At 35.6% G+C, this 22,500-nt stretch overlaps 1 protein-coding gene and 1 pseudogene across 4 annotated transcripts in view; one reads left to right on the forward strand and one right to left on the reverse strand.

The window, feature by feature from the left end:
- The window catches only part of LOC135223652 (neuromedin-U receptor 2-like), a 908,589-nt gene that overhangs the window by 451,318 nt on the left and 434,771 nt on the right, over positions 1–22,500 (forward strand). The gene's annotated exons all lie outside the window — the stretch shown is intronic.
- LOC135224167 (uncharacterized) lies at positions 1,259–2,992 on the reverse strand (annotated as a pseudogene).

Raw genomic sequence — 22,500 nt, forward strand, 5'->3', positions numbered from 1 at the left:
CATCGTTTTTTGTCAATATCTTTCAAATTAATTGATGGATCGGTGTGTTACTTTGCAACTGTGTTTCACACCCTCCCATAACTTTTGGTAATAATTTCAATTTACAAATTCAGCTTTTTCAGGCACTTTATTCATAAATTTGGTGGGGCAGCCAACAAACACATTAACTCTTCCGGACAGACGAGCTTGGTTACTACTAAACTACTATGCATTTCTTGGCCGTGTCCAATTGATTTTCGCTGATAAAATTCTACCAAAACATCGGATATGGGTCACATTTTGGAAATAGGTATTTGAAGCCACAGCCTAATTGGCAAAAATATGCAATAATGCCTAATGTGAATAATAAAGGCACTTACCAGAGTAAATCTAAGAAAGTGAAAGGGTAACTTAGCTAAATTTAGACGCACCCAGAGAGAGACTATGTAGACGTCATTACTGAAGGCCCTCCCACTCATTGATACTCTACTTCAGTATGACGTAGTTACTAGACACTCCAGTCTTATAGCCACTTTATGAATGAAGACACACAAATAGCTACCCTATACACTTCTTTTCTCTCTCTCTCTCTCTCTCTCTCTCTCTCTCTCTCTCTCTCTTTATTATATATATATATATATATATATATATATATATATATATATATATATATATATATATCCTTTAAGCATAACTACATTGTAGTGCAATATGATACTCATAATTCATAGTCTAAGACTTGGGCTATAACATAAATTTATAATCCATTATCCAATTATTGCCTGAACTGCATTAAAACTGAAATGTGAAATAAACTTATACAAAGAATTAAAATATAAAAACTATGTAAAAGCATATGTTGTTGTTTAAGACAGAACTTGTTCGAATCTGAGTCTTGCTCATTGAGCAGACCATAAGTAAAGAAGTTTCGTTACAAATACAGAAAGCAATATTTCTACATGAGTAAAGGGAATAAAAAAGAAAATAGAGAACACACAACCAAAATCATTTTTATTCATTTTCATCATCGTCATCATCCAGGTATAGGTCTTCTATATCCTCGTCATCGTTGTCTAAGTTTATAATGATAGGTCCAACAGGCTCTTGAATGTGTCCATTGACCAATACCCATCCTCAAAGGCTCGAGATCGTTTCACTGCAGACCCCAAACACTTTCAGTGGCCAAAGCTTGGGCTTCCTCCAGTCTAGCCTGCAAGTCTACCGGGTGAATCGCTGTAAAGATGAACGCACATGACGTTTCATACACGCCCATACTTGCTCAATGGCATTGAGCTCTGGGTGGGCAGGTGGCAGACGCCCCACCTCGTGGCCCCACTCTCGAAAAATGTTGTCCACGATGTACTGTGGTTTTGGCCTGTTCTGTTGACATATGAGCAACAGCTCAGGTCTTGTGACACCGTCTGGGGCAGGGATTCGGCGACTCTGAAGCCAGGTAATAAGGTCTGCTTTCTTGGTGGCCGTGGTAGAACACCGACACTCGTCTAATAGCTGGCTGTGATAAGGTGCGTTGTCGAGCACCAACACTGATGGTTCAGGCAGCAATGGTAGAAGCTGCGTTGTTAACCAGCGTATGAACAGCTCGCCTGTCATTTCCCCGTGGTAATCGCCACCTGTACTCTTTGCAGGATAACAAAGGAAAGAGCCTTCAATAAATCCATTTGCTGTGCCAGCTGCTACCACCACGAAGCGCTCTCCCTCGCCAAGTGGTACCTGTCAGCTATGCGTGGCACTGGTAGCAGGTTCTGCGGTGTCCACCCACTCTCTGTTGTGGCTCATTATGGTGGTGAACCACGTCTCATCGACATATACTATCTCCCTTCCATCTTCTCGATGGCGCTTTAGAGCCCGGAGAGCCCCGATCCGTCGGCAAACCACATCAATGGACTCTTTTGCAAGATACATCTTTCGTTGAGACGTTTTATATCTGAATCCCATAACTTGCAGGAGCCGCCACACCGCTATCTCGGAGGTTGTTTCAGGGATTATGGTGGCTGTCTTCAAATCTGTCATCCGGGTTCTAACAGTAAATACTTGCTTTGCAGAAAATATCTCGTGAACAAACCGACGAATGGCACCCACTGTAAAATTATCAGACTTGTGGTATAGGAAATACTTCGCCAGCAAACTCATGTGAGATCACTGATCTGTTACGGTGAACAATCTTCCTCACAGAAAGCGACGTGATACCCATGAAATTTGCCACACGGTCGTAGGGCCTGTGTGGACAAAGACCAGTATTCAGCCATTGAATAAAAATGCATTATATGTTATACTTTGTTTTCTCTATGCACACGTTCATGCAAAGAAATTGATAATATTATAAGTCATAATAATCCCATTAATATTCGTCACAGTTATTATCATTATTGTTGTTATTAATATAATCATCATTATTGTTATTATTCATACTTCGATATCAAGGAGGAGTATGAGTAGAATATTTAGAGATATATAAATGCTTTACATATATGAACTTAGACATATATAGTACATACATGCACATACACATAATTTATAAATGAAGCTTTATATATAAATGTGTGTGTGTGTATGTACAGTGTATATATATATATATATATATATATATATATATATATATATATATAATATATATATATATATATAAGGAGATCAGTAGAATAGGTAAATTGTTAAATATGGTTGATGAAGCTAGTCAGTGAGATAGTTTGCAGTCAAGAAAAAATCTGTCATCTCTTATTCTTAATGTGAAAATTTAGAAATACATTAATATAAACAAAATATTTTTATATCTCATTTTTTTTTCCAAACTCGTCATTCAAGTATGACCCCTATAAAATTTAATTTGGGCTTCCTGTCTGAATCATTTGGTGTTTGTGCATGATCTGTTATCCACTTACCTGTTAATATTAATCATATGACGCATGCGGTTCTTTTCTTTACTGCATACTGCTAAAACACGCAGCACGAAAGCAGTCTTGCAGCCACGAGGACAATTTGCCAGGCCTGCCATAAGTGAAGCACCAGACAGCAGTCACGTAGAACAGATTGGCTTTGACGAATGCTCTGCTGTCCTCCTCCTGCTATCGGCGTGTTTACTATTGTGAATAGAAAGTTTACTGGGTATTACGTCTGACGTCATAGTTCACGTCACAACTAGCCTCTCTCTGGGTGCGTCTAATTTAGCTAAGTTGCCCTTTCAATTTCTTATATTTACTCTGGTAAGTGCCTTTATTATTCACATTAGACATTACTGCATATTTTTGCCAATTAGGCTGTGGCTTCAAATACCTATTTCCAAAATGCGACCCATATCCGATGTTTTGGTAGGATTTTATCAACGAAAATCAATTGGACACGGCCCTGAAATGCATAGTAGTCCTTAGTTTCTACTCATAGTAAATTGCTCACAAACCCCATCTTTAATTTTCGACACCACCATTCTTCTCCCTGCTCTTTCTTTACGTCATTACACCCCGTAGTGTATCTCATTTTCTTCATGAATGTGATTGTTGTTTTTCATTTATTTTTTATTTTTTTATTTATTTTAATTTTATTTTATATTATTTCCATAATTTTGTGATGAAAAGTTGTTTCATGTTTTGTTTTTCGATTACAATCATTTGAGACAATGAACATGTGTCATAGATATATGTCAATAAATCAGTTTTATCTTTCCGTTATCACCAGCCCCCTCCCCTTCTCTCTCTCTCTGTAGTAATCCATCAGGTCTGGGATAGGAATGTAGAAATGGTAAATGTATAAAGCAAAATACGTTTGTACTCTATATATTCATATAAATTATCATAGAAGTTGTACAATCAAACAATTAGTTGAACAAATATTGACTTCTCATAATCTTCATCATTGTCATCACTATCTAAGAACAAATCATCCTCGTCGTCACTCTGTACGTCGATGATAATTGGACCGACAGTTTCATGCACGTTATCTGAGAACCAATACTCATCCACCAATGTTCTTTGTCACCTTACTGCACCACCGGCCCACACATCTCTTGTTGCACGGAGCTATACTTCTTCTAGTCTGGCATTTAGGTCTGCCCTAGTGAATTTGTGGAGCGAGGAGCCAATATGTCTTTTTATTTACCCCCAAACTTGATCAATATCACTGAGCTCGTAGTGTGCAGGGTCCAGCCGAACAACTTCATGACCCCATAATGATACACCTATCATAATGTCCGATTTGTGCTGTGGTTCGGGCCGATTCTGCTTGCACAAAAGCAGTAGTTCGGATCTTGTGGTATGCGATGAGTATGGCATTTGGTGGGACTCCAACCACTTTAGAAAATATGCTTTTTTGGTAACGGTGGTGGGACAGCAACTTTCCTCCATCAGCTGTGTGTGTTAAGGCGCATTATCAGTAACTAGCACCGATGGCTCGTCTAGCTCCGGTAGGAACTGCTACATCAGTCAACGAAGAAAAACGATGCTGTCCCTTTCCCCATAGTGGTCGCCACATTTGTTTTTGGCTGGGTAGCACAAAAATACATCATCAACTAATCCTTTATCTGTTCCAGCTCCCTCTACCACAAATAACTCTCCTTCTCCAGGTAGCGAGCGCCTGACGAATGTAAAGGGAACTGGTGGCTTACTGTGTCGAGTTGACCAACTCCTTACAGTGGTGCATCCTCGTAGACAACCTGGTCTCATCTACATAAACCACCTATCTCTCCTCTCTCCGATGTTCCTTTGGTGCTCGCAAAGCCTTAACATGCTAGCATGTGGCATCAATACATACTTTCCTTTCATGCATTTTCCACTGCGATGTTTTATAGCGAAAACCCATAAGGTGAAGGATTTGTCACAATGCCGTCTGGGATGCTTCTTCAGGAATCATGTCAGCCTTCTTTGAATCTTCCGCTGGTGCATCAATGATGATGGTTTGTTTGGCAGAAAAGATACAGTGCACGTGACGGCGAATGGTGCCAATAGTAGTATAATAATCAAACCGACGTGAAGAGGCAGTTGATGCAAGTGCCACAGGTGTTGAGGGGGTATGGCAATCGCAGGATTACTCATACTATGCTGCACAAGTGACCGGGCAGCTCACATGCCATGCCCAAAGCGTCTACAACATGACCATATGGCCTGTGAAGGGAGTAGAAGAAATTGTGAATTAATATGAATTAATATCATATATTAATACTCCTTTCATATATAATGAAAATCAATTGATCATGGTTGGGAAAACTTTCATTTCCCATTAACATAGATATCATTATATTAATTATATATTATATAGATATTATTAATAGATATAGATAGTATGTAATAATATTATTATATATATATAATATTATAATATGGTGTGTGTGTGTGTGTGTGTGGTATTATAGGTATATATATATATATATAATTAATATATATCTATAAATATATTAACTTTAAGATATATATATATTTATTATTAATATTATAATATAGATATATATATATTATATATATGTATATATTATATATATATATATTATATATATATGTATATATATATGTGTGTATATTATATATATATATATATATATATTATATATATATATATATATATATATATATATATAAGTCTATCACATTACCATGATTCATATACATATTATCGAACTACATGTGTCCTTTAATATCTAATTCGCTTCTACTTCGGAATTAATATATTTTCATATATGCTTAACGAGGGAATTTATTAAGCGATAATAGAATCGGCCATCGACAGGCGCGAACCAGCGACTTCCCAATGGCCGATTCTATTATCGCTTAATAAATTCCCCTCGGTTAAGCATATATGAAAATATATTAATCCGAAGTAGAGCGAATTAGATATTAAAGGACATATGTAGTTCGATATATGTATATGAATCACGGTAATGTGATAGACTTATATGATGACTACGTGCGGAAAAAAGCACTACCACGCCACCGAAAACGAGATGGGTTGATGCAGTCTCCATAACAAAAAATACCTGTCCGCGCGAAAGGTATTTCAGGTAGGAGGCGGCATGAACTTATATCTCTTGCGGTGTCGTGGTGGTTTAAGGCTTCACTGCCAGTCCTGGGATTGGGAAGTCGCTGGTTCGCGCCTGTCGATGGCCGATTCTATTATCGCTTAATAAATTCCCCCTAGGTTAAGCATATATGAAAATATATTAATTCCGAAGTAGAGCGAATTAGATATTAAAGGACATATGTAGTTCGATATATATATGTATATATATGTATATATATATATATATATATATATATATATATATATTATATATATTATATATATGTAGATATATAGATATTTTACATATATATACATAGTATAGATAGATAGATAGATATACATATATATACATATGTATACATATGTATATATATATATATATATATATATATATATATATATATATGATATATATATATATATATATATATATATATTTATCGAGAATATTGTTATATACGAAATCAAATGAGATAAAATTACCCTTTTTAAATTATTTATAATAAAGTAGACTTTGCTTTGTTAGTATAGTACTTATCAAAGATGTAATCCAGGATTATCGGATATCACACATGTTTTGGACTTAAATGGATACTTCGTAATTTCTGTTAGGGTTAAATCTATGTTTAGGTTTGAGACCGTGTGATAATCCGATAATCCCTGGATATTCTTTGATTTTACCCTTTTGACAATTAACCATCTGGTATTCTTGACATTTTTGTTTACCTGATAACTTTCTTTCCAACTGTATTTAATTCGTTCGCTTCTTTAATGAAGTCACGTACATCTACTGTGATATTTTAAAGCAAATATATATATAAATATATATATATTATAATATATATATATATATATATATATATATATATATATATATATATATACTATATATAGATATATATATATGTGTGTGTGTGTGTGTGTTTGTGTGTTTCGAGGTAACTATTTCCCACAATAGACAGCATTATCTATTCATGAGTTTTCTCACTCTTGCCACGAGTCTTGTTTGTACATAAAGTGGCAGGCCGTGGCACAAACGCAGTCTTGCAACTACAGGGACAATTTCGTATCCTGCTGGTCATAATCGAATTTGTTGAAGCCTACTATATGTGCATTCCAGAGGCCATGAAATAGTTTTTTCGTAAACCACTTTTAAACCTACGTATGGATTTCCATGCTAATAAAGCACTGAGCGTTTCTAACATAGTCCTAATATATGGTAGTTCACTGAATTGACAGATGTGCTTAATTAAGCCGTTTGCTCTTAGAAAACAAAGAACAGCTTCTTGGCTTATAAGTAATGCTCTATGACGTATGTGTGACGCAGAACCATCTCCCCTTACCTATAGATTAAAACGTAATTATTTTAAAAATTCATATATTATCATACAGTATATTAATGTGCTTTCAAAACCTTTGTATTGCCCAGGATAGGTAAAAGGGCATTTAACCATAAGTCAATAAACCATTTGATGAGGTATAGTGGTGGATGAGCTATACCGTCTTTTCTCATAAACGTCACCATCTTTGCGGATGGTTGGGTGGGTAAGGGCAGCTATTTAACCTCAGTTTCTTGAGTAAAAAAATGAATGAAGCACATAAGGCGATGCACAGCACCTCCGAAAATTAAAAACGAAGTTTGAAACAGCGCTGTAGTGGAATGGAAGTCCACAAGTCGGATTAAAAGTTGTTTGCGAAAAACACTGTGTTATGACCTCTGAAATGCATAAAAGGATGTGTAAGCGTATCCATTCATTCACCTGTTACTGTTAGTTACTTGCTGCCTTGAAGTGCCTTCCTGGTGGATGGGCGGAGCCTCATGACGTCATATCATGTTTACGTCATGAATGGTTTTAGAATACTTTTCTGTGATTTTCGCGGTTCAGACATCGGCGACTTCATTTTATTCTACAAATATCAAAACTATCAAACTTAATTACTAAATAGTACTTTTAAAATTTAGGTAGGGTTTTAAAATATACACTTGCCAATTTTCACCTTTACCCAAAGTATACAGCGTTTCATCGGCTCTGAACCACTTAGTGTAGTCGTGCAGCTCTCATTCGGTCCTCCGTGAAGAGTTGGGCTTATTTGCTCGTAAGTGGCTCTTGGGATTAAACCTCTGTTAACGATCCCTCACAAGGTGCAATTCTGCTTGTATGCAGGTCCACAATGTAGGTGATTAAAAATAACCAGGTTCTCCTCTTCCATCATCTTCATAAGTTGGGAAAATCGATCAATTTGCATTTTGACTGTATAATCACCATTCCTTTGTATTTGATCAATTCAATCAGGTCCAATGCCTGCTTCTATCCTTAATGTAAGCAGAGATTAGACATGAGCATTTGCTACAGACTTCTTAAAGTGTACTATGTGCTTCCTCCTCGTGCATTCAAGCTACAGTCAGAGTTTATCCTTAGTCTGAAATGTCCTTGCAGTCTCACAGAACACTGAAAAACAGTGAGGCCTTCCACTTGCTGAGCTATGTGGAGAAATTTAGCACATTGATGTACCCCATAAATCTTCGGTTATTGGGTGTTGACATTAACCATAATATATTATATAATATATATATATATATATACTATCATATATATATATATATAGATATATATATATATATATATATATATATATATATATATTTATATATATATATATATATATATATATTATATTACGTATTAAGCAGGCCTTGAGAGAGGCTATATACGTAAACGGAAATAATTGAAGGAAGACAAGTTGAAATTAATTGAACTTACCGTAAAACTGATTATTAATGAATATTTCTTTAGAGGAAAAGGTCGCCAGAAAACTCAGCTCGTTACTTTACAGCTATTTATTTACAAAAAGGCCCGTGCTGGCCTGGAGAAAAGTGAATGCTATTGGCCCCCACGTTGGGGCTTATAATCTCTCACAAGTGGGTAGCTGGCTAAAGTGTGACTAATTCAAGCTGGTTTCATAAAACTTGGGTAATGCACACTTGCGGGCAGAGAGACGGCACGTGACTCATGGAATCTGGATGCAATGTTCAGTGTGGACCTTTGTAGAAAATGTGGCGCCCGGCTTTGTTCAGGTCTGGGGTTCGTGCGCGCCAGTACGCCGTGGATAGGCCTAAATGGAAGGCAATTGGTCGGACATCCGTCCGAGATCACGTCTTGCAGCCGACTGAGGCAGAATTCAGGTGGTTTGCTTGGGGGGTTGGAAGTCAGCTTAACCCCCCACGAGAAAGGCAAATCCTGGAAAACAGACATACAGCCAGCAGAGGGGTCACAGGAAAGAGAGCTTAAGATATAGGTCTAAGAAGTACCAATCTGCCTACATCCTTCCCTTTTGAGATACATCCCTAAAGCTAACAAAAGACTATATTCCCCCAACTGGGGAACTCCCTATCTCTAGCTGGCGGGTTTTGGGTTTCCCGCGTTTACTAAAAATCAGCTGATATTCTAAAGTAATGGCTGCCGTTTTCCAAATCAAATTAATTAATTGATATCTGGGTAGACGAACGATCTATAAACGTCACAATATATATATATATATATATATATATATATATATATATATATATATATATATATATATATATATATATATATTAAGAACCATTGGGGTGATCGCCCAAATGTATCCAAAAAGTATGTAGTAATTGAGAAGCAAAGAGTGTATTGGGATTATGAGAACTACACACACACACACACACACACACACACACACACACACACACACACACACACACACATATATATATAATATATATATATATATATATAATATAATATATATATGATTATAATCACTTTAGCACGTGATTCATTTATCACACATATCCACAGGTGAAAAATAGGAGACAGGGTGTAGGTCCTGATGAAAATGGCTTGAAAATAAAGCCGAAACCGGTCAGGACCTACACCCTGTCTCTTATTTTTCACCTGTGGATATGTGTTATCACACATATCCACACTTATTTTTCACCTGTGGATGTGTGTGATATATATATATATATATATATATATATATATATATATATATATATATATATGTGTGTGTGTGTGTGTGTGTGTGTGTGCGTGTGTGTGTATGTATGTATGTATATAATATACTTTGGTTTACATGTCTAATTTCGCATAACTTATACAAAAGACGTGTGTGAAATCTGCGGTACTATACTCCTTAAAAACTATTTTAAATTTATTGATGAACTCCTGACTAATATCTACAAGATATTTGAATTTGAATTATTTCTCATAAAAGTTGCGCACTACCTGATTTTCCTTTTGGCCTGATTCCTGTGACGAGAACGGAGCCAAATGTGACAAGTTTCATATTCGTATTCCTGTCACTCCTTTGACACGGACTGGAAATCTGACGCGAGTTGATTAAAAGCCAATCAATCCGTTGCAAATGCGCGGAAGATTCCTAATTCGAGCTTTCCAAGGGTATGATTTTTTCGTTTTTCATTGTGAAAGTGGATGCTGGATCTTCATAGCTTATTTTTTGGGATGACATTCGCCGTAATCACAGGTGTTATATAAAGTCTGGATTAGTAAGTTAATGTGTAGCGTTCCTTAATTAGCTCTAAATGACTCTGATTGTACCATTGTAGTTTTCAAGGTCATTCATTTCCAGTAATCTAGTCATCTTTGCACATCGATGCCCACCGTGCCCGGATCCATCATCACACTGCCCAGGCGTGAAAAAGCCTCTCTCTGGTGTTGAATAGCAGAAGGTGCGCCGTGCACTTCCTCATAAATTTGACGAACGTCAGCACATTTGTGCGAAAGTGAGGTTCATCTCTGCAGTTTTATAAGTAGCGAAATGTTGGCTACACTTTTACTAAACTGAGGGTGCTCGTTGCGTTTGTATTTGCATAAGAAGTGTTTAAGTAAGGCTGAATATGTTCGGTGCGGTAACTCTACGTCGAAATGGGACAACTCATCGCCGCCATCTCATCGCCAGCCAACTCATCACCGCCAACTCATCTCCGGCCCAACTTATCCCCGGCCCAACTTATCTCCGGCCTAGCTCATCTCCAGCCCAACTTATACCCGGCCCAACTCATCACCGGTCCAACACACACACACACACACACACAGTGCAAGGCAGTGTAAATAAAAACGAAACAACAGTTACTCAATTACCAATCCTACTATTTGTAAACAAAAATACCGAACTATGAAATCAAAGTTTGTCAACAAAAACGTTAGTAATTTTTAACCTTTCAACGCATGACGACAATTACTCGATTACCAATTACAAACAAAAGTCCCCAAGTATGAAATCAGATGTTTGTCAACAAAAATGTTAGTAATTATTAACCTTTCGATATATCACTTATCACTTTCAGTTTTACATTCTTTCTGTAAACCCATTACAATGGAGACAATTTTAAGTCAGAGAGGCAAAGCGAAATTTTCTCATGATGGCTATTTGTTCATTTTCGACAAATTCAGCAAAACGGACAGCAATTTGATGTTCTGGAAATGTGATCAGCTCGGCAGGTGTAAAGCGAGAATACACACAAGATTTGGAAACGTATTTAAAGTCTTGAATACTCACACCCATGACTCTTCACCGATAAAAGTAGAAGTAGAAAGGACAACTACAAAAATTAAAACCAGAGCTGAAGAGACGATGAAAAACCCAAGTGTAGTGATTAATGAAGTTTTATGTAATGTTCCCCAAGCGGTGCAAGGATCACTGCCGAATTCGTCGGCTCTAAAGAAAACTATTCGTCGAAAACGGAATCAGATTAGTGCCTCTCAGCCAGTTGACCTAAATCATTTAGCAATCCCTGATGAATATTCGACCTACGAAACAGAGCCAAACCAGAAGGAAGATTTTTTATTAAAAGACAGTGGTCCCAGTGAAGATAGAATTTTGCTATTTGGAAGGAGAAGTTGGTTGCAACATTTGGTATCAGCAGAAGTTTGGTATGTAGACGGAACGTTTAAGATTGCTCCCACGCTATTTTCTCAGGTGTATATTGTAATGGCTCAAAAAATCAGAGGTGTCATTCCAGTGCTTTATGCTCTATTACCTAACAAACGGAAAGTTACATATTCAAGGCTATTTAAAATGATAAAAGAATGTCAACCAACAGTAAACCCGAAATCGGTTGTATGTGATTTTGAAACTGCAGCATTTTTGGCAATCAAGGAAAATTTTCCACAAGTCGAACGAAAAGGGTGAAGGCTTCCTTCTTTCACCTTAGCCAAAACATGCAAAATCACATTGCGGCTTTGGGTCTAAGTTCTCGCTATAATAACGATAGCCAGTTTTCTTTACAAGTAAAGATGATACTGGCGCTTGCATTTGTACCTGTCAATCATATTGATTCATATATTGATGTCTTAGCTGATGAATTATCCCCAGAGCATGTGCCAATCTTGAACTGGCTTGAAGACAATTATAAAGGTCGGTTAAACAGACGTGGAAATAGCAGATGTGCACCACTCTTTCCATTGGAAATGTGGAATTTGTATTTTCGAACTTTGAATCATGAAGATAAAACAAACAACCATGCAGAAGGAGCGAACAGAATATTACAAATGGAATTAGGAATGGAACATCCTACACTCTGGAAATTCATAAATGCACTTAAAAAAGTTCAGAAAGGTAGAGATTTTTATTTGGAATCACTTATAGCAGGCAGTTCACCACCCGCCAAATTAAAAAAGTACAGGGATACTGATTCCCGCATTCTTAGAATTGTCCAAAATTTTAATGAAAGGACTCCCATTGAATATTTAAGAGGCATTTCTCATAACATAAAATAATTTTTTTCTATATTTTCATGGTTTTTTTGTCTTTAATTATATGGTGTTAATTTATTTTTAGTGTCATGAAAGAGTCATACTTGATTCTGAAAAAAGGTGTTTTTTAATATTTACTGAATTTCATTCATCACTGCCGGGAATGAGTTGGGCCAGGGATGAGTTGGGCCAGGGATGAGTTGGGCCGGGGATGAGTAGGCGGCGATGAGTTGGCGGTGATGAGATGTACCCCATTCCTTTACGTAAAGGTGGATGCTCCGTACTTTGTTTTTAACGGAACAGGAGCGTTTGATATGCTATTTAGGAAATTGACGATGCCCTGTATGTTTTTTATTTATTTTTTTTATTGAAACTAAGACTACTGGGGATTTCTTTCGTTTTTGCAAAAAGAATTTTCTATTCAGGTGCTCCATTACTTTTTTTTGTTTATACAGTGTAATACATTTACACAAACAGTGAAAGTGTTTTCTGTGCTTACAATTGAAAGTGCTCTGCGCGTTTATAAAAAAATATTCGGTATTCGGTACTGCTTTGTGTTTGACGAAATCGATCGTCCTTTTTGTAAGCTTGGTGGTGTCAATTATTTGCTTTATTGTGTTCTTTAGTACTTTACTCATACTAAATTCATGTTTAATTACGCGAGCGTGCAAGTGCGTGTTTATTTATAAATCTGATAAAGATCATTGCATTACTAAACATAAATGTGCTCTTAATTGTATTTTTATTTATTTATTTGATTTAGTGGGTCATATAGCCTGTCCACATCTGGTTTCCCTCCTCATTAATTTTCTAAATACACAGAGATGAAAGTTTGGTTACCATATTATATGCAGCGTTTGGCTGCAGTGTGCTGTCTATTGACTGATCTGATCATCTCAAGTTGTTCAGATTTATAAAAGGACGTATTCTTGATAAGGGACATAATGGTACTTCAAGTTTAAAGGATTTAAAAGATGATTCCATTGCATTATCCCTTAAAACGAAAGGAATATTTTGTCTATCAAAATATTTTCGCTGTGAAAAAAAGGCCTTCTTTATAATAAAATGAAAGGTATTGTGACAAATGAATTTAAACAATTAAGCTACAGAAAATAATCAGGATGAGAGCAGAGCTGTTTTGCACATATGGCTCGAACCATCTGGAAGTGTATCACTTCCAAATTACGGCTGTAAAAACGACATTTCGTTTCCTTCCTCCCATCACGCAATACCGTCTAAAATTAATAACATTAGATGTCAGTGACTTTTCGCAGAGATATTCGTTGTGTTTTTAAATATTATGAATTTTCTTTTATGAAAGATGCTCATGTAAATGAAAAAACACGAAATTTCTCATCAATAAACCGTTCGTGTTTACCATTTGCTGACCTAAAAACATATTATCACCTTATGACTAAACACTGCAGACGTCAAAATTAAAAGATATATATATATATATATATATATATATATATATATATATATATATATATATATATATATATATATATATACATATATATATATATATATATATATATATATATATATATATATATATATATATATAGAGCTACAAATGTCCTTTAATATCTAATTCACTCTACCTCGGAATTAATATATTATCATATATGCTTAACCGAAGGGGAATTTTATTAGGCGATAATAGAATTGTCAGGGCCGGGCGCGAACCCAGGACACCATACAAATCCAGGACGACAGTGAAGCTATTTACCCACTCCACCACCGCAAATAGCTTCACTGACGTCCTGGATTTGTATAGTTTCCTGGGTTCGCGCCCGGGCGCCGACAATTCTGTTATCGCCTAATAAAATTCCCCTTCGGTTTATCATATATGAAAATATATCAATCCCGAGGTAGAATGAATTAGATTATTAAAGGACATTTGTAGCTCGATGTATGTATATGAATGACGGTAATGTGATATGACTTTTATATATATATATATATATATATATATATATATATATATATATACATATGTATATATACATATATATATATATATATATATATATATATATATATATATATATATATATATATATATATATATATATATATAATGTGCGTGTCTGTGTGACAGTGAAATATTTTCTGTTAAGACAGAATTCCATCTAATGCGTTTTTACTAAAAGCATAAGCAGACTTTAACAAGGAATACTCTGTCCCCCTTAGATTTATGAGAGCCTTCCGCTCGCTGCAAAAATTAGATAAGTAGATCCGAAAAAGACGGCAATATCGTGATCATAGACATCGACTTTTATCTCGACAAATTCAGCCAACTTGCTAGTGACAAAAACATATGACAAACTAACGAAAACCGCCTCCAAAACGTCTCCACAGGTTTTTTTTTTTTTTTTTTTTTTTTATTTAGAAAAGAGCTAGAACTACCTGAGAAATTTACTTTTATGGCTTTCCCAAAACTCATGAAGATAATATTTTGTTCAGACCTATTATCCCATGTGCCGGAGCTTTCAATCATGAAATTTCCATGTGATTAGGCAGCCTTTTTTCCCATTCTTAGGCACGTTTTCTCCCAGTCACAATTATAATTTGGAAGATTTCCTATAAAAATTCAAAGAAGCACATATACCACTTCACAACATAAAACTTTTGAGCCTAGATGTAGATTCCCTATTCAAAAAAGTGCCAGTACAGGTCATCATGGAAAAAAGGGAAGCTAGCAAACATTTTTAATTTTGGTGCTGTCAAAACCGTTGGTACCAAAATTAAAAATGTTTGCTATCTTCCCTTTTTCCTTGATGATATTTTCAGAAAAAAAGTTCCAGACAATTATTCAAAATGAATTCACGGCGCTGAACCTTAAAATCATTCATATCCAATAACAATCGGATTTTTGTTCAAAACGAAAGATCACCTTAGTCATCTTCTAAAATTGTATAGAAATTTACTTGCCCGAGATGTGATTACGGGACTTATGTGGGTTGTACGAAGAGGTTACTAAAAGTGAGAATAGATTCTAAAAGGGGTGTAAGTTTTAGAACGGGCAGTAGATTAACAAACCCCGAACAGTCAAATATTTGGAACCACTCTAAGTCATGTAAAACATATAATAATGATGAGGACTTTACAATTATTGACCAAATACATAATGAAAACTTCCTGACAACCCACAGAAGGCCTTATTGTTTTGGTTTTTTTATGTGATTTCGCAATTTTTAGAACCTTAGGGATATTTTGTACATCATTTTAGTGCTCAGTATGTTTTCCTGTCTTAAGATATTCATAAATTATTTTAAAATTTTTTACATGCTGATTTTCAATTAATTTTATTAAATATTGAGTAATTTTTATGAATTACCCAGTGCGTGGTTTTAATATTTGCGTTTATATCTTTGTTATGCGTTGAGGATGTGAGTCGTGAAACGCCGGCAAGATAAAGATTCCTCAGTACGATGTCTTTCCCTATGGTTCCCCTGATGAATTAATATATATATATATATATATATATATATATATATATATATATATATATATATATATATATATATATATATATTTGTCTTTTACTGTCATACAACAGTATAATATGATGATAAAAGGCCCATAAAACACTATTTGAACGTTGCAACCATATATTTCAAGCACTTCCTTTTGTGCTCCTGATCAATGGCAAAATATGGACATAGGATATCTTATAAGAGTTTAAATACAAGGCATATGTAGGTGTGGCAGTAAGTCTCTATTGGTGACCCAGGAAGGATGGGATCAAAATATTCCCTGGTGATTTCTGGCTTCATTAACTCTCGTCTGACGACTCGTCTGGTGGTTGGATGATCTTGGAAACCTGCTTGTGAAGCGATCATAAGGATTAGTTCGTCGATGTCATCGGATTTCCAAAGTCCTCCTGACAGGTTCATATTTTGGGTTTGATTGACAAAACAATAAATCTAATCAACCTCTGTGTAACTAACAGCGTGTTATCTTCCAATGATAATTTTTACAAACAAAAATATAGTTATAGCATGGGGAGTTCCCCATCGCCCCCTTCTAGCAAACCTATGCATGGAATATTTCGAAACAAATTTTGTCCTCTATCAAACCCTGCAATATGATCTGGCTTAGATACATAGATGGTATTTTTACTTACTGGGATGATAGCTGGGGAGATTTCAGTGAATTTTTCAATCAACTAAATTCGCTAGTTCTGACCATAAAATTTAAAACATAATGGGAAAAGGACGGAAAATTTCCGTTCCTATACGTACTAATCATAAGAGAACAGGATAGATATGCGTTCAAAGTATACAGGAAACCCACTTTCGCTGTTTCATATATTCATTTTTTAAGTTACCACGATGTATCCATAAAGATCATGGTCGGGTGCAACCTATTCCTTAGGGGGTCTAGAATATGTTCAAATGGGTACGTAGATAAAGAATTCAACACGATCCGCCAACCCCTAGGGCAAATGCTCTATCCACCATACATTATCGAGAAGGCCATAAATAAAGTGAATACTTTATACTATAGAGGTCCCACTCACAATAGACAAATATATTTCGACAATAAAATAAAACTTATGTATACGATGTAAATATCCAGAAAGCTACAGAACACCTTAGGTCTAACAATCCTTTCATTTTCCATTATCCCAAATCCATCGGGAGTTCGCTTATTAACGTAAACTTAAATAAAAGAGGAGAAGAAGTCGGGGTTTACAAGATACCATGTAGCAATTGTAATCAGATTTACGTTGGGGAAACTGGTAGATCAGTCCAGCAAAGATTTATTAAGGACACAGACCATACTATTAACTGGAGTGGGGCAGAGCTGGTTTTCAAAAGTAGCTGTCCGTACAAAAGGAAGACGTTCGTCTGCTATCATCAATTAAACCAACAATATGAACCTGTCAGGAAGACATTGGAAATCGGATGACATCGACGATCTAATCCTTAGGCCGCTTCTCAAGCAGTTGTCCAAGAACATCCAACCACCGGACCAGTCGTCAGACGAAAGTTAATGAAGTCATCTATCACTAGGGAATATTCTAATCCCGGCCTTCCTGGGTCACCAATAGAGACTTACTGCCACACCTACATATGCCTTGTATAGATATGCTATGTCCATATTTTACCAGTGATCAGGAGCACGGAAGAAAGTGCTCGAAATATATGGTTGCAACGTTCACTTAGTGTTTTATGGACCCTTTATCTTTATATATATATATATATATATATATATATATATATATATATATATATATATATATATATATATACATATGTATATGTGTATGTATGTATGTGTGTGTGTCTGTTTGTGTGTGTGTGTGTGTTCAAGGGGTTTGCCACACAATGACGATGTAAGAAACAACCGAAGAATAAAATAATAGGTTTTCTGGTTTCGAAAGTTCATGGATGTTCTGCAACAAAGGACAAAAAATATGGTTTGGTTTGTTTGATGAAACAATGTTGGATTTTTGCTCTGCAGTAAGGCAAAAGTGAAAGGCTATTGTTTGCGTGTGTGTGCGTGTGTATGTGTGTGTGTGTAGGAATGGGAAGGAAACAGGTGAAGGTGTATGGGATAGCTGGATGCCGTAGTGACAGAGAAGAGACAATGCTTTTCGTATCAGGATATGTCACATTTAAAGGACTGTAAAATCAGTGCAACAAGAGCAAAAGCCGTAGTGAGTGAAATTATAGTCGCGCCATGTAAAACTGTGACAATGCAAAATAATGTTTCCACCAGCCTGAATCTGAGCCTTGCTGTATTACTGGACAATCGGAAAGGGCAACTGAATCCAAGAGTAGTTGATAAGAAACGCTCTGGATGAGGAAGGGCTTAATTACGTCACCTATGCCCCACACCAAAGGGGTACAGAATCGAATCATGATTAGGGTAGTGCACATATCACATATATATAGTTCTCTTTAATTTATTACAAGATACAGTTGATTTTATATCAATCGGATAATTATAGTTTAATATTTGAAAGCATGAAAGTGCCATGAGTAAAATTAGTTTTTTTAGGAGTTAAGTGCATAAAGTGGCAGTCACTCTTGTTCCAAACCAAAAATTCGTAGGTATGAATCCTGGTGCTCTAATCATGTATAATTCCACATGAATGTTTTTCTCAAGGTATAGGAATGACGATTTGAAAGGGCCACTTCCCACTTAAAATTTAAATGCATGGAAACATAATTTACAAAATAAGTACCAAAACTATCTTGTTATAACCAATTAAATTTCTCTCATGATGACAGGGCGTATAAAATGTCACTGTCACCCATGGTACAACAGAAATACATTGATTATATTCCTGGTAATATTTAATTCCTTTATTCACAAGGTCTAGTGAATTTTATATATAGTACTCATTTCTGTTATTATCAAAATTACTACAACGTCAAGCAAGAAATTAGTGATAAGGAAAAGGTTCGAATTTGGGTCGTGGTAAATGCACAAACCATATATATATATTTTCCCCTGGGCGTATGTTATTCGTAAGGTAGAGCAAATTCGATATTAATGGGTTACTTTGGGGGGGTATTTAAACATTCAAATGTCATGTTCAAGATAAGCGACAGAATTCTCACAAACACACACTAATGGCGCCACACGGGTCCGGGGGGTGGTCACTTGCCTCCATCAAGACATTGCTACCCCACCAGACTTGGTTTGCCCCCCCCCCCCCTCTCCCCTCCAGCCTTTGAAATAATAATAATAATAACAGTAAAATTCACTCCAATGTGTGGGTGTGTGTGTGTGTGTGTGTGTGTGGACAACTTCAAAAGGTGGCATACCTAGTGTGCAAGCCGTTGATCTTATCGCAACAACAAAGGCAAACTTGCTCAAAATAAGAAGTGACAGTGAGTATGGTAAAGTATATGCAGAAGCAGATGAGTTTGCAAGAGAACTAGGAGTAGATGTGCCTCAAATAAAGACAGGTAAGGTGGGATTAGCTTGTAGCAAAAGCGTACAACAAATATCAAATAAATTGAAAAGCTATTTGTCCAATAGCACCATTAGAAAACAAACAGAACAACTAAAATGTGCTAAAGAAGTCAACTTAAAGTAACATTTAAAGCCCAGTTGTAGTTAACTTTGATTGACAGGTGCAATGCTGAATATGATCGTAAGTTCAGTAATACCATAAATCTCTTTCAGTCTCCCTCCATTTTTTATGTTCAATCAGAACAGTTCCTTGATGAAGAAAAGCTCACAGTGTTTTCCAAGCATTACAGAAGACACATTGATTCAGTCAGTTGGGTTTCACAATTTCATTTCAGCAAGGAAATTATTAAGACACAATAGAAACCAGATGACCTATTTGATGTTTACAGTACTCTGAACACATTCCCCACTGCATTTTCTGAGATATTAAGTATTTTGAGAATATTGCTAACCAACCATTCTTGTTACTACTGGTGACAATGAGCGATTTTTTTCTTAAAAGAGGAAGACCCTACATGAGAACAAGAACTTGAGATGACCGCCTTTGTAGCTTGATGTTAACAACTACTGGAAAGAACATAATTAAGCCTTTTGATCTCGACGAGCTTGTAAACAATTTTCCTCATCTGAATTTCTTCTTCGCTACCCTTTGCTCTCGATGGGATACAAAGGTCATATCTAAGGTTTTGTTTATGCATAAGCGAGATGAAATTACAGTATTTACACTTTCTATTTAGGATATGATGCAATTATAATTTCTTTTTATGAATCTTTTTGTAAATTGATGTTTTTCTTCCTGTTGTTTATATAGTTTCATAAAAAGAATAAAGTTGGATCTATCATTAATCATTACTGTGTAAGTACTTGTTATATTTGTATATTACTATTGTGATAGCATATGTTGGGAGTAATGCTGAAGTGCACCATCAAATTATATTTTAATTAGCCTCTGTGAATGGCAGAATGGATCAATTGATGATGGTAATGTCAATACCATAGAGGGTTTACGTGTATGTATATCTAGAAATGCCATCTGTGTGCCATTACTACGTAGTTCGGTGGTCTTCCACCAGGGCGGCGCTGCAGATCATTTGGCCACCTTTAAAGGTCTGGTAACAACGCAAATTGAACAAGGGCTTAGTACGGTTGTGAATTTTTTCCTATCCTGAGTGTTTAATGAGTATTTATTGAATAATTAGTGAGTGTTTAGGGTGTAAGTATTCAGTGCATGCTTAGTGTGTCAGTAATCAATGAATTTTTAAGTGTGTGTGTAGGCTTTAGTGAATGTTTTGTGAATGTTAGTTTTTAGTTAATGTTAGTAACTAAGTATTCAGTGAATGTTTAATGAGTGTTTAAGGTTTAGTGAATGTTAGTGTTTAGTGAATGTTTATTGTGTAATTATTCATTGAGTGTTTAGGGTTTAGTGAAAGTTTAGTGTGTAATTATTCAGTGAGTGTTCAGGGTTTAGTGAATGTTTAGTGTGTAAGTGTTTAGTGAGTATTTGGGGTTTAGCGAATGTTTAGTCAATGTTAGTGTTTAGTGAGTGGTTAGTGTGTAAGTATTCAATTAGTGTGAAAGTATTCAGCGACTGTTAAGTGAGTGTTTAGGTTTCAGTGAATGTTTAGTCAATGTTAGTGTTTAGTGAATGTTTAATGTATAAGTATTCAGTGAATGTTTAGTGGGTGAATAGGGTTTAGTGAATGTTTTGTGAATAGTATAATAGTGTTTAGTGAATGGTTAGTGTGTGTTTAGTGAGTGTTTAAAGAATGTTCAGTGACTGTTTAGTGTTTAATAATTGTTTAGAGCCTTAATGAGTATTGAAAGTTAAGTGAGTATTTAGTGTTTGATGAGTGTTTTGAGTTTGGTGAGTGCTTAGTATATGGTGAGTATTTAGTGAAACTTTAGAGAGTGTTTAGTGTTTAATGAATGTTTAAGATTAAGTGAGTGTTTAGTGCTTAATGAATGTTTATGATTAAGTGAGTGTTTAGTGAATGTTTACTCAATGTTTAGGGTACAGTGAGTGTTTAGTGAGCATTTAGTGTACAATGAGGGCCTATTGAGTGTTCAATATTCAGTGAGTGTTTAGTATTATTGAATGAGTGTATAGTAAAGGCGAGTGCTTAGTGAGCGTGAGTGTATAGTAAATGTTTGTTTAGTGAGTGTGAGTGTACATAAGTGTAAGCGTCTAGTAAATGTGTTTAGTAAGCGTGAGTGTATAGTAAATGTGAGATTTTAGTGAATGTAAGTTACAGTGAGTGTTAGTGTTTAGTGATTGTACATTACTGTATAGTGATTGTACATTACTGTTTAGTTAGTGTTTAGTCATTGTAAGTTACAGGAGCCATTTATGCTGGACATTGCTTAGAGCCAAGAGCAGATGCTTAGACCTTGATCATAATGATTGAGTGCTTAGTCTAACCTGTTTTTGCAAGGTAAGTTTTATCTGTGAAATTAGGTGATGTAATAATAATAATAATAATAATAACAGCAACAACAACAATGATAATAGCAATATTAAAAATAATAATATTGATAGTAATATTAATAAGACAATAATAGTATAAAAGATAAAAATTATAATAGTAATAGAGTATAGTACACTGAGATGAACCAAGACCTTTCAATATGGCCGCCCGAGAGGTCACACGCTCTACTCCATGTTACTGACGCTCTATGGTTAATACCAAATCCCACTAACCAGTAGCATTTCCCATAAAATTGGCTGCTATTAGAATTGTCATGTTTTGTAATGAGTGGATATCAGAAAATGTCCCGATGCGTACGCCTATAAATAAAAGATTGTAAAGACAGCCACAATGAAGGA

Source organism: Macrobrachium nipponense, chromosome 10, assembly GCF_015104395.2.
Source record: "Macrobrachium nipponense isolate FS-2020 chromosome 10, ASM1510439v2, whole genome shotgun sequence".
Taxonomy (NCBI): Eukaryota; Metazoa; Arthropoda; class Malacostraca; order Decapoda; family Palaemonidae; genus Macrobrachium; species Macrobrachium nipponense.